The 18,595-nt window shown below is 41.9% G+C and overlaps 1 protein-coding gene across 1 annotated transcript in view; it reads right to left on the minus strand.

The window, feature by feature from the left end:
- Positions 1–17,946, minus strand: part of TBL1X (transducin beta like 1 X-linked) — a 133,682-nt gene extending 115,736 nt beyond the window's left edge. The window contains exon 1 of the mRNA XM_088520243.1: positions 17,844–17,946. The gene's annotated coding sequence lies outside the window, so the exon portion shown is untranslated. The remainder of the gene's footprint in view (positions 1–17,843) is intronic.
- Between the last annotated feature and the right edge of the window lie 649 nt (positions 17,947–18,595).

Below are 18,595 nucleotides of genomic sequence, written 5' to 3' on the forward strand. Positions count from 1 at the left end.
CTGTCAAAGCTGCTCCATTTTTAGAACGCAGAGAACAAGAAATTGTAAACATTTTACAGTAGGTCAAGTTCCAGGCCTAACATTCACATCGCGTTACAAAAATACCAGCTAAGGTCTTTCCAAAGCTGCTCCACATTATTAATCCGTTGAAATATTTTTTTTGGCAAAACAGTATATCAATATAATCATCTCATAAGGCTTCTATTTTCAAAGTATTTGGGTTTAATGTGCATAGACCTAATACTCAAACTGCTTTTTTACAACACTTTTTTTTTTTAAGACAAATAAAGACTGCCAGCCTAAACTTAATTATTTATTCTTCTCTTCAGAATTACAGACTGGTGAACCACTGAAGAGAGGAATTATCAATATAAAGATGCTTACAAGCATCCAATCCAGACATTCATTTTCAAGATATAACAAAAAGACGGGAAGCCCTGATCAATAATCATTTACCACTATTTATATTATGCTGCTGCCAAGGAATCCTAACTACTAATCCTGACTGATTCCTATTTGATAGATAACAGTAAAATCTAAAAAACATCCACTAAAAAAATAAAGAGATAGGACAGGATAATCCTTGTCCCCAGTAGCTAGAATTAAAGAATAAAATTAGAGCTACTGGATGATGTATTCTGACAGATGGCAATTATAAGAAAACTGTCTATGTCTCCAGACCCCACTGCAAAAGAGATATTCATCTCTTGATGCTGAAGTACTGCAAAACACATGACATTCCACTTTATTTAATTTTTCCTGTAGTAAAGTAAGCCTGGCCCAGAGAAAGCATGGCCCTAAAAAGGTCACGCTGTTTTTTCGTATGGTAACTTGAGCTAACCATACAAAAAACCCAACCCCACACTGTGCGATGCTGGTAAAGCCAATGACCTCACCCTGTTCAGCGTTTTCAACGCTCTAATTCACTTTCCCTTGTTTTGAAGTGGGTTTTCGAGATGCCTCTAAGCGTCGACGTCACCTGAGCAGAGCGCCGCACTCTGCTCAGTTCAATTTGTCACAGAGAGCCCTCGCGGGGCCTGTGCGGAGCACGGGGCTGATGCAGGTGGCTGCGGTGGGACCAGTTTCCAGCCGCAGCGAAGCCCCGCTCCCAGGTTTGCTTCCCAGCGATACCTTTTAATACCTTTTGCCTCAAAGTGATTTGGCCCGCATAGGTTGTGATTATGCGCAAAAGCAATGTCAAAGCAATGTCAGGTCTACAAAATGGCCGTTTACACTGAGGTGTTAAACACGTGACAGAGAAGAGGAGGAAAATCCTATTCAAGAGAAGAAATGAACCCTCAGAAACCAACATACATTAGTATCACGACACTGAAATTGCTAGTAGTAACTCGAAATCAACAGTCTGACAAACACCGCATTAGTTTGGAAGCTAACAGGGAAGCCAACAGGGATTTAATTTCCCTCTTCTCCCTTATTGCTATAAATGCACGGCGGGCATTATGACCATTGCTGTTAGGAGTTTGGGTAGTTTCAGATGCGAGAGTCCAACTGCCCAACTTACTAGTCGGAGGGGACAACCATGAGGCACATGCTTCCACTCCACAGATCCAGCTTTAGAAGACAAAGAATGATTAAATTCATCAGATAACTGGGGCAGTCACATCTAAAAATCACTGTAACTAAATCTACCACAGTTTACGAGCCAGCCTCCCACATTAGAGGTCCAAAAGCCAAGGGATCTGCTCATTTTTAAAGCACTTTCCTGTGATACTCCCCCAAAGTTACGTTCTTGCTCTCCTAGAAATTAAAGCTCCATAGGAAGATTCTGCCTTTTCAAAGAGAAGTCGAGAGACTTGCTTCATTAAAGCATTCTGAGCTCCTTTGAAGAATGGAAGGAAACACACTGCTGCAAAAGCCCTAGCACCATTTCATAAAAGTTGTTTTTATTTTCCCGCCTTATAATGGGATAACGCATTCCAACAGCATGCAATATTCTAGTGGGTTATTCAGAGAGATTTGTTTTGCGCCCATCATTTGTGCATTAATACTGAAAAATTCCTGGCCTAGAGAGATACTCCAGGGTAATGGTTATATGCATTTCTAGTTTATACTACATAATGTCTGCCTCTAATGCATTGATTGCTGTGTTATCAAAATGCTGCAAAATGAAGAAGGTTAGGAGAAGAGGCACTATACACTTTAGTAAACAATACTTCCTTAATGTAACTACTAAAGAGTTAATGATTGTACTGTCAACACCTTGGAAAACAATTCTCAAATGTAAATCTCCCCTGTTATATATATCTATATATTCACGTATATACACATACACAAAGGTGTCTATGTGTTTTGTGCACGAGTATGTACACAGCAAGACACATGTGTCTCTATCAGAAAGGTTCCCCAGGGATATTTATGACATTTTGGAATCGCACTTTTCTGCCTGTACTCAGAACAAGCCCATCCTTCCAGCAGAGCAGCCACAATCACCGTGCTGAATGGTAAATCCTAAAGGACTTAAGTCATGCAGCTACCTGGAAAGAAAAAGGATCCTTCCCAGCGTATTTATAAATGCTAAATGGCCCGGGAAACGACTTGGAGATTTCTCATGCTCAGATCCTCATTTTCTCTTGCGTGGTCATCCCTGGGACAGCGCTGGAAAACAAGGCGGCCATTTTCTCCAAAGCTGTTACACTCGCAAACCAGATTGAAATGCTTGATAAGCTGCTGTTCTCTTCCGCGCCCGCAGCAATCGGAGGGGAAAAACAACCAATCACCCACAAACAGGTAGCAACCACAGCCATTTTCGTGCCTGCCCGATATGACTCAGGAGGCGGCAGCAGATGGGACTGCGAGGGGGAGGGCAGGGAACGGGCAGGCCCGATGAACCTGCACGTGGGCAGCGCTCTGGGCTTGGCCCCGCTGCTGCTGACTGCCACAAATCCAGCATCCTCTGAATTGTCTCGCTTCCTTCACCCCGTCCGCACTTCCAAAAACTGTTACCTACAGTTGTTATTAAACACTTGCTCTTACCAAGCCTTTGGGTCTAAGAGGCTGCTTCATACACAATATTAAAGAACCTCAAAACCTTGGGATAAAGATGGGGAAAAAAGAAGTGTTAATATGCACTCTGCAAATGCACAAACATGCATAAGTAACATTGCTCTAAGTCACCTCTCTCAGATAATTTGTTATGGGTGCAGATTTTCAAAGCCACTAAGCACCACTGACTCTCTAAGGAGCACACACCCGGACATTCAAAATCACTGATCATTTAAAAATATAAAGGGCTGTCCTCACATACACTAAAACAAGAAGCCAAGCCATTTGGGCTTAAGCTTACTACTATTTTCCCTCAAAATCCTGTTTCCACTCATTCTTCTAGAAGTCTCTATTTTGCAGGCTCAAGAAAATGTCTCTTCAGTTGCTGTTTAAAACACATTCAGCTTCCATTGCACTGAAACCTGTGTTTCATCAGTCAAGCCCCCCGCACTCCCCTCGTGCTGCCTGCGCGGCCCTGGTTCCTTGCTCAGGCCGGCAAGGTCCGAGGAAGGGCTGTGGAGAGCCCGCAGGCAGCCCCGCTGGCCCAGCGCACCTCAAGGAAGCCCCACGGTCAGGGACGTGCAGGGCCGTTGGGCAGCACCCGTTGGGGCCGTTGGGATGCGCTGCGCTGCGCTGCCCTAGCAGGAAGGACCCAAGCCTCAGCACGGGTCTGGCAAACCCATCCTTGGACGTGGTGGAGCAAAGGCTCATGTAATTCATTACCCCCAGCTCAGACATCTCTCTGCAGTGGCTGGTCCCCGAGAGATAACAACAGAATCTCAGTACTTACAATATGAACCTAGCTGAAGTGTAAAATGTTTTCTACACCAGTGCTGATGGCCAGCAATCCAAAATCTAGGATTGCTGTCAGTGCTAGGTGGCTAACGTGTTTCTATGGTTGTACCTAGTTAGCTCCCATTTTCTTCAGAAAACCTTAAAAGAGCTAAGGAGCTACATGGTGGTGATGGCTTTATGGTTGGACTTGATGATCTTGAAGGTCTTCCAACCATAATGATTCTATGATTCTATGATACAAACAGCAGTCAAAAATGCTATTAGAATTCCAGAGATCCTAAATATCAGAGGAGACATTGAAACCTTTGGCATCTTCTGCGCCTTGCTTCCTCCAGCTGCTCCAGTCCTACAGTATCTCCTGCAGTATCCCCATCTCTGCGCCAAGGCTGCAAAGTGGCTGCACTAACAAAACTTTCTTGGCCTGCTGCTTGCCCCAGATCTCAAGGTAGGGTTGCCAATACAACCATGCACTTTCATACATGATTTCTAAGGCCATTTTTAATTCAAGATGGCATCAAACCATCAAAGCAAATAAACTGTAGAAATGTTTCCCGATATTACTTTGGCCCCTGCACAGTGTGGCTGTTGCAACTGATGGCACAATACCAAAGATGAATCTTGCTCATTTGCTGAACCCCAGAAAGACAGAAAGTCAAATTAAGCAGCAGAGCACCCATATTTCAAACATGCAATTCAGTCATTATTACAAAAATTACTGAAATAGAGCCAAGTGCTATTATGATTAGCCAGTAAAGAACATTTTATTTCTGCGACCACTGCCTTTTACTGGATAAAAAAAGCTAAGCCTTGTTTCTCTGCCAAATATACATGCATCACCACATTTTTTAATATCTTTTATTTTGGAATGCAGGATAGTCTAAGTTTAAGAGTAGAAAGTCTCCTCACTCAACTAAAATTCAAAGTATGTAAAACCACAACTCTATCAATCATGCCATCTGTGCTAGAAATGCCATTCTTTTTCTTTTTTTTGACACGGGACTATTATATCATGTGCAGGTGGCAATGGCTAAAAATATATCACAGAAGATGCATGTAAAACTAGACTACTGCTTTTTTTTGTTCAAAACAGTAAGTGCAAATGAACCCCTATTGAAATAGCTCGTACCTCAGGCACTAAATTTTTTCTCTTTAGACCTGTAACCCTGGTGCTGAAACGCTGTTTCCAGATGGAAAGTGCGTAGTTCCTCACACCTGTTTCATACCAACAAAGTAGATAAAATGGCTTGATCTTTTCCAGGAAGGAGTTCAGGAGTGTTGCAAGGAGTCAGACAAGCGCCATATGGGCAGAAGCGAGGGAAGGCGCAGGAGAGGGGAGCACCACCTCTCCCAGCGGCGGCGAGACGAAGGCTGGCTCAGCTGCGGAGCCTAATCAACTATTCCAAATCAATTAAGGCTGACGCCAATTTGTACACATAAATCTTTGTATTTATAAACGAACCTAAATATTCCACAGCAATATTCCATACGCTTTGTGTTCTGTAGTACATGGACAGGAACCAAGCGCTGGCTGAGCTCATCAGCTGAGAAAAGCTGGAGTTTTATCAGGTAAGCTTTTGTCTAAAAATACAGAGGATGAGCAGTGAATGAGCATCTTCCCGTCTTAAAAAATAATGCCACCCAACCGAAGCAGAATTTTCAATTAACAATAAAGATGTTTATTCAGTTGTTTGGAACTGGCATCAGATTTGAGCCTCGGCTTGCTAACCTATTTTTAGCTTAACAACAAAAAGAGAGTTTTACGGCCATTAGTCATACTCGTTTTAAGAACACCAAGGTTTATAAATACTTCTGCAAGGTTTTCCAAGAATCCTCTTGTCTCTCAGAGATTTAAAGGAAACGGCGTGTCCCTTTCCCCAGCTGGGCAGCTTCACAGCAACAGCTTGCCCAGTTTCCTCATGGCTGCGACGCGAAGGCCAAGGCGGCTTTACCGCCCGCTGAGGTGCACCGCGCTCGCCCACCTCGCTGCGGGGCTCCGTGGCCAGAACCAGCTGTTTGCTTCCAAAAAGCGCCCAGGAAACTAAAGCTTTTCATCGGTGACTCAGCATTAAGAGGAAAAGCTGCTAGACTGTGAGGGTGAGGGAGAACCGGCCGCGAGGCAACCCCACACAACGTGCAGCGGCTGACGCTGCTCGAGCAGGGGCTCGGCCTGGGCCGCCTCCACGCTCCCTCCAGCGCCGGCCGCTCTGCGACTGCCAAGGGGAGCCCCTGCCGCCACGTGCCTGGGGGCGAGCTGGATGGGGAGGGTGGTGACCAAAGGCTCCCTTCCCTGTACACTGCCAACCAAATAATGCTTTGGACCCAAACAATGCTTCATACCTGCCACAACAATGAATGGAATAGATAAGGTGATCCAAAAGTGTTTTAAAGAATCATTTCTACCCATCCCACACACACCGGTGTGTGCCAGTCGAGAATCAGTGCCAGATGCATGGAAAAAAAACCCAATTCTTTAATATGTTTGATCAATTTCTTGCACAAAGGGGCGAGAAATTGGAAAAAGTCACCATAACCCAATGAGCTGTTCAATTAAGACTAAACGGGGCAATCAATAAGGGAAAATACAAGGAGGTTATTTTTCAGCAGAGTACGCTGGAGTAAAGATGGGAAATCTAGTAGCAAGCTAACAGGATAAAGTAGCAGATGGTAGGTAAGACACCCAGGGGACATGGAATATGTTTAAAGATTATATTGGCTAACAGTGTGGTTAAGAGCACACGCGATATCATGCACACTGAGTTGAACTTCAGTGTAAATAGTAAGGCCAAAAAAACCCCAATATTCAACGTTAGACTTTAAAACATTTAAAAAGGCACACAAGACAAACACAAAAAATGTTTAAGGAAAGGAAAAAAAAAAAAAAACATATAACCGGGATATTTAGGAGAACGGCTCTTGTCCTCATCTTAAGAAACATAGCAAGCAACCACCTACAAATTAAGACACAGGATAATTCAGAGAGGACAAGCAGCAAGGCATTAATCATCAAGGACAGGACAATAAATAATGAACTCGATGTACAGCACGGAAGCTTTGGCTATATTTCTGGAAACAACTTGGCCAGCAGAACAAGCTACCAGGGGACCTGTGCAAACCACCCTCATTTGGAAGAATGAGAGCCTTGGAGAACGTCACTCCCGCAGGCCTGCAAGGACTCAACAGGAAAACAACTCCATAACCTCCATCCATTTTTTCAAATACAAATATGGTAGTAACTTTCAGCAAAATCTTCCACAGGCAGGTACGCCGGAATGCAGCATACGGACTACGCGCTGAACCTGTAAGCAGTTCAGCTCGTTGCAGCTCTCGTCCTCGGGCACTTCCTCGTTTTCTCTGTGGTACGGTCGAGTTGGCTCTAGCGATCTCATGAAAACTTTGGTGGTCCAGCGCCTCCTAAATTTTTGCTAATGATTAACAAATAATATCTATAAACAATACAGTCCAGCTGTAGAATTGCTTATGTCCCAGTAAAATAAATAAATGTTATATATAAACTCTGAATATATACAGTCAGATGGATACATAACAATACAGAGAGAGAGTGTTAAATGGAGAAGTTGTAAACAAATGATATAAAAAGATATAAACCAATGCTGCATTATTATAAGCCAGTTATTTATGTAGATTTATTCTAAAATATGTCTGATTGCACTCGTAGCACTGATGAAGAGAACAGTAATGCCCTGAACATCACTCAACACTAAAACTAAAATCCCTCCTTGATGGTCCCGGCATGACTACTTTGCTTCCATTTTGCCACCCAGGAAAAGAGCAACCGCATGACCTGAGGGTCAGAAAATTCTTCCTCCAGCGTGTGAGAGCAGCTAGCAGATCTCCAGCAGCAGAGCTCTCTGCAAGGCACATGCTGCTGCTTTTAGCTCTACCATCTCCAACCGGCATCCATTAAATGGGGGCCTGGTAGCTTCAGCACTTCAGCAGATATCAATTACCATTATATCATGCAAAGCGCTCCCTGAAGTAGTCAGGAACCAAGCTGCTTATGGAAATAATGTTAAAACTACACCAGAAATGAAATAGAAGCCAGTGCACAGCCCAGATATAACCAGCCTCTCTGTAAGAGAGATTTAAATGGGCAGCTGCTTTCTGCATCAGCAGAATTACAACCATTTCTGTGAATGGCTGCAAGGTGCACAGAGAGGTCACTGTCTTGTATAGATTGGATTACTACAAAGCCAGGGGATAACAACTATAGCAAGAAAGCAACTGGGGGCTGGACTGGCAGAAAACAGCTGAGGAGAAAGAGAATGAGCGAGAATTTTGCTGACTCTGATGTGGGCACAGTCCTCTCATTTACTCACAACTAGCTCCTGAAAACCACGTGGTGGCTTTCAACCATAACCCCCAACACAGCAGCCTCCCAAACGCCGCCTTTTCGGCCCGGTCCAGGACTGCGAGGTAGCGAGCGTGGGCCCAGGGAATGTGGCAAAAGGGCCCCATGCGACGTGCTTTTAGGCAGGCCAAGCTGGGAGAGCCCCTCGCCCAGCTGACAAGGCCGTGGGGCTTGGTCTTCGCCCCCGGCCTGCGCTCACGTCCAAGCAGCGCGCTGTGAGGATGCTCAACTGCCACCTGCGCTCTGCCAGGCAGGACAAACTTTCTGAACTAAGGTCATCCAGGGACCACCTCACATTTACTGACAGGACAGATATAGATAGGCTTCCTGGCATCCTTCCATCCTACAATTTCCTACCGCTATTACACTGATGAGTCAAATCTAATTTTAACAAGCCAGCAAGTCTCTCTGCTGTCAGCAATCGTTGTTCCAAGGCAGAAGGAAAATATTTTAAACACATTTTTGTGCCTTTCAACATCTGCATTTTTGTGTTGCCTTTTTTCCTGGAGGGGGGCATGGAAAAGGAAAATAAGGAGAGCACTTCCCATGGTAGGGAGAAGATATTAGTGCTGTCACTTAGCATTTCCTAAGCAAGCCTAATTTTTCCCAATGATCCACGGACAGGAGGTAGGTATTAGTCATTTAATAACTAAGATTTTAAATTTATATATATTAAAAAAGCTTGCTACAATTACAAAGCAAGCTTCAAAAATGGATTTCCTGGGGATCACATAAAAATTAGCAGCTTTTGTTCCAAAAATACAAACACATTTGCAATGTCCATTAGTAGAACTGAACCTTACACAGCTGCACAGCTGTGATATTTATTTATTTTAATAACAAACTGTATGTGTTTCTACAGTGTGTAAATGAAATTTCACCACCCGTTTACAGTGAAACTAAGAACTTTCCTGATTTCATACTGTCACACAAGGGAAGTTAACTCACCGTGTTTCTACGTGTTGAGATAAGAGATCAGATAAAGCAAAAAGAATTGAATATTTTTATATGTTTTTACATGCCCTTCAAGAGCAAAATCAACACTGAATAATGAGGAACGGGGTTTGCTAGTCATACATCAGAAGACAAAGTCCAATATAATATACATTCGTAGTGAAAAGTTGCAGAGCATGATACCTACTGAACGTAATTTGTTTTGAAGGTTATTGCAGAAGAAAGGCAGAAATGTGGTTCCAATAACCAAGGGTAAGACAACAGGACACGAAGAGTAGTGCTCATGACACCGAAGAAATGGTCACCCCGATTTGTTCTCCGTTATTGTACAGTCAAGTTAGCTACAGGGTGCATCCTGCTGATCGTGCCCTCTGATTTTAATAACTTAAAAGATTAAAGCTGCCTGAGGGTCTCCTGACAAAACAAATAGCACACTGTGGTGCTGAAATATGTGAGGTGTTCCCATTAGTTTGAATTCGTAACACAGAAGGTTATTTATACATTGGAATGGGAAATACTTAATAGCATTTAACACTTTAACAGGTACAGAAAATGTTATCTGCATGACACACCGCCTTGTTGCTTTAGCCTATATAAAATGCACTGCTATACTGCTGACTGAATGGCAGCTGTCAAAACACAGGGGATCGCGCGGCAAGGGTCCGTGCAGACAGAGACAGAACCTGTACATGGTGTTTGAGCACTGTTCAATCAGTCAGTCCCATTTGCACTGCTTCACATTCAGCAATTTCTCCATCTAGAAAAGCTGAGATTCTTTCATTTCTCCTTTCTCCAAAACTCGAGGGGATTTCTTCTTCTGTAAGACTGTTGCCATGAATAAAAATGCTGCATTTAGTGTGGCTGTGAGCTTGCCAGCCAATTCCACTGCAGATAAAGGTCAAGGGATAAATTATAAAAACTACAAAGTAGTATTTTTTTCCAAATTCTCTACACAGAGCACCAGTGCCAAGCACTCCAGTAAGCTCTGAATATCGGTCAGCATGTCAGCCTCTCATCGAAGCGGGCTATGTCTACCACAGCAGAAGCATCGAGCAAAAGGCATCACAGAAGTGAGTTTTGGAGCAGGACAAATTACCAAACTATTTCTTACTCATACAGTAGCTACTGTTTTGCAAATGTCCTAGCAAAACATATGGCCATCATCTCAGTTAAGTAGTCTGCATATATATGAAACCGTAACTGAAGACCTTCACAGAATCATAGAGTCATTAAGGTTGGAAGGTACCTCTAGAGGTCGTCTAGCCCAACCCCCTGCGTGTGCAGGGTCACGTGGCGCAGGACTGAAGACTAAAAGAGACCAGTACAAAAGCACCTACCTGGATTTCCTGAGTAGCACAAGTTTTGGAACGCAAACACACAAAGCACATTACAAACACACATTAAACCTAACTTGGAAATGTTGAAAGAAGCCTGTATTTTAAAAGTGCATCAGAACTGGATGTAAAGCTGCAGATAATGGAGAGTGCATCATCTCAATTTCCCAAGGTTAAGCAGCTATGAATATTGGGGAAATAACAAAATTGGTTTCCTGGCTGCATTTTTCTAGACTCAGTTTATATCCATCTGGTCTTTTTTATTTCTGTATTCTCCAAACAAAAGTGCCTTATAATATCATAAATCTTCACATACTTACTATTAGATGACAACCAATCCACATATTTTTGTCTTTGCGTGACAAAAGAGATTGGGTTTTCTTAATTTCCTGACAAAGAGATGAGCTCCTCCATACGACACTCAGTTAACCCTCAGTCTCTTTCCTGAGCATATCTAAATACTCTGAACTCCAGCCTTGCAGCATGAGTACTAGACCCAGTACTAATTCCAGTAATGGTATTATCCATTCCATATATCCATACACCTTTAATCTTGTAATCATAAATACACCTTCAGTCTTGTAATCAGAGACCAAAATACCGTATCCCCTTTTAGCTGTATCGCAGAATTGCAGACTTACGTAAAAGAACTGTTCAGCATGATGGATGCACCTTGAGGTACACAAATGAGACCTTCTGAAGGAGCTTTAGCTATCACGGGCTTGCACAGATGAAGACAAAAAAGACACCACGTTGCTATTCCTTATAACTATGTTTATAATTCAGTGACATGAAATAGTGAACTGAATGAATTAATGAACAGCAGAACAAGAAAAGTAACTTCTAAAATCGCTGGGAGGCCTGGGGTAGGAAAAAAAAAGAAGAAAAGGATGGTATTTGCTTCAGAACAAGGATGTTCAGAAACAGATCAAGAGTTTCCAGCAACTGCAACTGGACCCAATAGCTGCTCAGTTTTCCTGCAAATGCAGAGAGAGTTTAAAGGGCAGGACATAGGAGAAGCTTTGGCAAAAGCAGACAAATATTTAAGCATGTATTAGAAACATTGGCCTGCACCTCTGGCTTCAAAGCACAGGAGATACTGACGTCTGAATCCACTGCTTTCCTCATCCTAGACGTGCGCACAAACCACCAGCGTACAGTACTCTGATGCTTAACGCCGACTGGATTGAGTTAGAGAACTTGCAGAGACAAGAAAGGCTGAAGATTTAACGCAACAAAAACGAAACACAGAAAGTAACAGAGAGAAGCTCTCTGGGAAAGTGCAAAATAAACAGGTTTGGAATTTTTTAAAAAATACATATTATATATATAGATATACGCACACACACACATATTGAAAGGAATGGAAAAATTGTACTGCGCCGTAAATGAAGCAGGGTATATTATGGGCAGCAAGCTACATGAGAGATTGTTTTTTAAAGGAACATTTTGGGACAGCATCTACAAAAACCATGCTAGCACAGAAAAAAAAAAGATTTTTTTTTGATTTTTTTTTTCAATAATGTTGAGTCTGGTCAGATAAAGAAATGCATTCTCTCAATAGCAAAACTGGCAAAAAAAACAGACGGTTGAGTAAAGATTGAGAGAGAAACCTGTATAGGTGGTTAAATGACAACTGAAACAAAGCAGGGTAATAATCTACAAATAGCTAAAGGCAGAAACTTGCACAGAAGAAAAAAGGTGGCTTTTTTCCATCAGGTATGGCAATCAAACAGGAATAAACTGAGAGAGGGTTTTTTTGTTTGTTTGTTTTAATAGAAAACGAGTGACTAAGAGGAGAGGCTCTGGAAAGGAAGAACCATTGGCCTGTGAAAGGCACTGCTGGACAAAATAGAGGAAAATGCCCTGATGGGAGCAACCCTGTATCTGCAAGGAGGAATGCACCAGATTACGTAAGAGGCTCGTTCCCAGTTCTCCTGTATGTACTCCGTGCATGCTCCAACTAAGATATATTACATAAAAAGAAAAAGTGCTCCATTTTAATATAATACTAATGTATTTTATTACTCATTTTAACAAGCTTTGACAGGAGGAAGCATAATTCAATTATTTTATTATATATTTTCAATCTAAGCAGTGAGTACCTGCACTCTGGTTCACCTCTTTCTTCTCAGAAAGAGCAGATACGTTTCAGGATTCAAAGTGGCTCTCCGAGCCCTCCCCACTTTCCTGGCTGGTTTGCTGGGATCTGTATATCCAGCCTAATTATTTTGATTCCCATTTCCAACCCTATCAGTGGTGCAGTGGTGCAGGAAATCAAAATGCCAGTCTCTCGAATGGCTCCGAACCGACGAGCGAGCAGCTACTCATTTGCAGAGGCATCGCTGCGCGGCCCAGAGCCCCCGTCACTGAACAATTTATGCTCTGCATCCTGGATGTGACTGTGAGGGTTTTTCCAACACACCAATACTGAGCACTTCGTGGGGCCTTTCGGATATGCTGCAGCTTGTTGCATCATCTTGTTCTGTCACAACATAACTGATTCTAGTAAAAAACAGCCAAACTTTGGTTTAGATTTTGTCTCTTTTTAAGCACTTCCTTGAGTCCTTCCTCTTTGTTATTTTTCTGTGTTTTCTTAAAAGGGGAAAGCCAGCATCATACAAGTCTAGAGTTCTCTTCAGGGAGGAAGAGAGATCAGAGGGGAGGGTGGGCAACACTCCTGCCCAGACTCCTACTATCCTCTCCAGCCCGAGGGACCCCATGTTGCTCACCAGCCGAATTCCCTTGGGGGTGTTTTCAATCCCTCTCTGCTTTTCCGCTCTTGAATTACGAACTTGCTTAGATTGCTAATGCATGAGTGCCAGCAAGACCATTCCCATTCATTTCCACAGCTTTTACAAATATTATAACATGATTCGTGTTTAAACATAAGTGTCACCGTTTTATTTTTTATTATGAATATCATATGCTTGGCAAGCTGTCTGACCTTCCTTATGATGACGAATGCTGCAACAATTTGCTGTATCCTTAAAGAAATGGCCAATTCAATTACATTATGCCAGAAGCTCTCCAATCCCTCTCTGCCAAATGGCTTTGCTGTATCCTGCCACAGACAGCCCATTTGTATTCCAGCACAGTAGGACACTTGTTTTATTGAAGCGCTCAGCTCTAGCTAGGTGCTGTCCACAGAGCGACTTCAGTTCCGCGGCTCTCGCCTTGGCTCCTCGCATTTGCAATGTGACTGACCAAACGTGTGCGCGCTACTAATTACGGGCATGCAAGCCCGCAGTTAGCGACTGCTACAACAAAATACATTAGTGACCAATTACCGGAGTCCTTGGCAGCAGTGGTTATCATTTTAGTGGATTTAATCATTGCACTTAAAGGGAAGCTTGAGATTCCCTTTGAGATTACACCACTAATTGCTTCTGTTTTGCCAGTTGCTGCATGAGCTGTTTTGCAAGAAGGATCACTATAGATGCTTCCTAAATGTGAAAAAGCAATGAACAGACAGATCAAGCATCCTGTAATGAGTTGTCCCATCACCCTCCCAAAAAAACACTATAAATTCATTCACAGCACAACGCACTGCTACGCACAGCACCCCAGTCATCCCTCTTCCCTTCTCCTTTTTTGATATTTGGGCAGACAACAGCAGTGCAACCACATTCTGTTCTTGCTTAGTGTTGGGTGTTGTAGACATACTACCCTTTGAATATACAGATAATGACAATATTGCACGTGTTAAAAAAGAAAATCCTTCCTCCACGCCTTTTCCTTGCTTGAAGAGGAGATAATACTTATTATATTTATTATGACAAAATGTTTCAATGCTGTTAGACCTAGGGAATAATTAATAAATAAATAAAAAATGAGGCTACGCATATGATTTATTACACTCACAGCATCACCATAATAGGCTTCCACTCTCCAGGAATCCCCCAAAACAAGCCCTCCCCCTCTAAAGGAATTTGTAATATAACATATTTTTCTTTAAAAGCTGGCGTCTATCTCCACATGCCCAACAGTGATGAATTACCTGGTTTACAGCCTCATAAAGCAGAAGTGTCTATATATTTTAATGCTGAGGCCAACCATGGGACTTTTGTACCTTCCAGATGAAGTGATATACAACTTTCCAAACACCAATGAAAAGCTGTGACACTTTGCTTCAGGCAACAGAAGGAAGGACATATAATTTCATTAACATTTTAGGTCAGATCGAAATAAGTTGTCTTCTAGAAACAGAAAGCAAAGGGCAAATTGCAACCACAGTTAGTTGTCTCAGAAAAAAAAGGTATTTAAATAGATAAAAATTCTTTAAATAAATGCATTTGGTTCCTTTTCATTAAAATTTCAGTTATTTAAAATTCACAAAATTCAGATGCCACATTCCCAACCACAAATACCTCCCCGCATTTTATTTTAGATAAGCATGAAATAAAAAATATAAATGTAATAACTTTATACGTAATATATAAATATAGTAAAAGAGAAAACCTCTCAACCTCTCATAAAATTTCTCTTAAGATTAGAAGACCTTCCAGAATTGCCTCATCATACATCAGTGTTTTTAGGTTTTCAGTAGATTCTCAGCTGATAGAGGTCTAGTTACAAAATTAATCTACTTCCATGGCAGAAAGATTGTAGAGAAACAAGTTTTAAATCCCCAGGGAATACCAGACGAGTTTTTACATTAAGGTAACAACAGAATGTGTGATACTTTTCAAAACTGTCATGATCCCTGAATATAATTCACAAAGTTAACAACAACTGCCCTGAAATTAACTAAGTGCAAAAGGAAATTACAGAGCTCTTGTCTTCCTAGAGGGTCACCAGGCCGTATGAGTGGTGCGCGCTGGCTTCACCTCCGCGTGGCAGCTAAGGAGGTGAGCGGTGTCCCCAGCCCCTGCGCAGCAGCGCAGCCCAGAGAGCCCCAGCACCAGCGCCATTTGTGTCGCTCCACACGGGGACAGAGGCTGTCACAAAACTCACATCTTGCCAGAACAACCCCCCGAGAACCGCTGCCCGCAGGATGCCTTCAAAGACACGGCCACTCAGCCTCGGCTGAGAAAATCTGGGCCCAGGGCACTCAATTTTAGTTCTGAACTGGGGAAAAAATATGTGCAAGATACAGTAATTACAAATAACTGGCAAATAATAAATTGGATGAAACACCTGAATTATTGTAGAGCTCAAACTTGTGTTCATAAAGGAACGGACTACACAATTTAATTGGATTATCTCCACTTCTCAGTTCAATAGTTCCTAAATTCTGCCTTCCTCCAACAATTAAGGACAATGTTCCAGGAAAAGGAAACATAACACGGACTCGACTTCTGCTTCAAGGCAGGACACACTACACTTGCATATATTTGAGCTGAGCTGAATGAACATCTTTCTTTAGTATGAGCAGGCTTCTTTGCTCATATAAACAAGCACAAAATTGAAATTGTAATTCCAAAGAAATTGCAATTGCACCTGGAATTTCTAGGGCTACCTTCCGAATGAAAAAAACAGGAACAAAGCAGAGAAAAACATTCTTGAAATGAACAGCTGAACTTATGTAGGGCCTAAAATACAAAAGGTCAGGAAATACCTGTCTTTCATCACTGTCAAAAGCAATAGACCAAAATATGCAGAGTAGGACTGATAACACAGGAAATAAATGAAAACATTTGCTGTGCATTAGTGTAAAAGTTAACAGAAACAAGGGAAAAAATTCTGTCAGAGGTCCCTGCTGGATTTACAACAGAGCTGCTGAGCCAATTGTGATTTAAAAGCATGCCATCAGCATGAAGAACAGAGAATTTCTATCCTCTAATAGGGCTGACACCTGTTCACAAGTCCACGGAGGGCCGTACCGCAGGCCAGCGCGCGCAGCGAGGGCTGGCGCGGCACGCGCGGGACCGCAGCCCGAACGGCCACTACGGAGGGGATCACGTGGGGAGGAAACCCATCACCTCGGGTACAGCCTCGGGCACGCAGCATGGGATTCACGCTCACTTGCAAATCCCAGACGTTTAAAATACTTCTTAGAAATGGTAATGATAAAGGCTGATATGATTCACTTGATTTTAAAAGCTTATATGTGTATAGCTTTCATGACCTCACATATCTTAAGTTACATGTTTAATTCCCCTTAGTATCACAAGCAACTGAAGAGACACCATTTTTTTCTGCCTATCGGTTCATTGCAAAGAGAGAAAAGGCAGATAGTGCAGCAAAATGAAACATGCCTTCCTACACGGTGATATGACAGACATCAATTTATGAGCTCATTCATTCAGTACAAGAATATGATTATGCCATGACAAAGACTTGGAATAAAATGCACTGATAAGTTTAGATCAGATTGAGAGTGATTCTCAACTGAGATGTAGAGCTTGTAGAGTTTATTGTAAATACAAGTAACAATATTCACTTTACTCTGAAACCTTCCAGAACTAAATCTTTTAATGAGATAAATCCCAGCAGGAAGAAAGACCCAGCTCCGACAATTGTTTCAGAAAACTCAATTAACTTTGCATGTCATTAAAAACACAGTACAAACAGAAATAAGTTTAGTGCTACAGTGTACTTATCTATTCATTGAAATTACATGTATTTCATATGTGAATATACACGATTAAATAAATAGATTAATTATACAACAAGTTACCTTTTTCACATCTAAAATAATTTACTGTAACCAGAAGAGTACTTGGATTGCCAGGAAAGGTAAAGTTAGGTGGACGGCCAGTATTACTGGAAAAAAACCCACCTTTTCCTGCCTTTTAAGCAATCTTCGTAGGATGGGTTTGGGGTTGGTGGAGTCCTTTAAAAGTATAGAAAGGTCTTCTATATGGCCCAACCAAGCTGACAAGAAGAGACTATCCTGGTCCTATATTACTGGGAACTACTGCACCTGCGACAACAGCCCTTGTCCCCAACAAGGTCAATCAGCCTCCATCATTTGCAGGCAGCCGCACAGGGCCATCGCGAGGTCCTCCTCCTGGCCTCCCTCTCTCACCATCTCACGCTTAACTTTGCCTATTTGTAAGACTTCGGTCCTTCTAAATCTCAGTCTCTCCTTATGGTTGCAAACTGACAAGATTCAATTTAATTTTAAGAAATTGAGATGTCCCTCAAATTCATCATTTAGTCTCAAATAATTAAAACGGTAAAACACCATATTACCAAGAAGGCTTGCACACAATGAACGTTTAAGGTTATGTTGAGAGTAGCAATAAAAAGCAAACCTTCTATAAAGCAGGGAAAGTTATAGGCAAAATTTCATTTAGCTAATCCTGATATTTCTAGTCTTTTCAATCTAAAACCCAAAGTATTGTCTCAATTTCCAGTCTGCAATTAGGCAAGGAGAAGCTGAAAAATATTCAACAGTTTTAACTTTCTGAAAGTAGATTTCCAGCTAATCATTTACTTACTCAGGTGCAAGTACTGCCAAGCTTCCCAGCTTCCCCCAGATGTTCCTTTCAGGCCAGTTTTATCGGTAGGTACCTGCATACAAAATAAATAAATAAATAAATAAAATAATTTATAGAACTCTTATTATATTCATTTTTGATTCATCTCTCTTAAACTGCCAGAATAAGTTAAAAGCTTTCTTTCTCTTTTCTTTCTCTGCAACAAGATTGTTCTTTCTTTGACCATTTCTACATTCTTTTCTACACTTTTTTTTTTTTCCAGACTCAGGACAATCTTAAATGAGTCTTCTCTGAGAAATCTCATCTAAGTTCGCCCTAGGAGAAGGTGGCAGTGCAAGCAGAAAGCAAGGCTTTTATGGGTTTGTTAGTCACAGCCTTAAGCTGCGTAAAAGTGGTCATCTGCAGTCACCACTTTGGAACCTGACAGGTGGTCTGCGTGCAGGTGCACTGCCTCTTAGTTAAGGAGGAACTCAAAAAAAGGAGTTATTCTGCTTTCTCCTGGCACGAGTGTGAATTAAAGAAGCGTTTCCAAAACATGCTATGCAACCATGTGCAATCCGTTTTTGCAGGCATATGGCACTCCAATTACATAAGTGTGGCTTAGCTGTCACAAAAGTCCACCTGCACATAGTCAAACTTTCCTATTTCAATGAGTCCATCTAATTTAGACTAGTCCACCTCAAAATAAAAGACTGGAAAAACAATGTGTTTGGTAAGCCACAGCACCTGGAACTATTCAAATAATAATTACT

The sequence above is a fragment of the Tinamus guttatus genome, unplaced genomic scaffold (genome assembly GCF_059628265.1).
Source record: "Tinamus guttatus ecotype Peru unplaced genomic scaffold, ASM5962826v1 Tinamus_guttatus_pri_ptg000083l, whole genome shotgun sequence".
NCBI lineage: Eukaryota > Metazoa > Chordata > Aves > Tinamiformes > Tinamidae > Tinamus > Tinamus guttatus.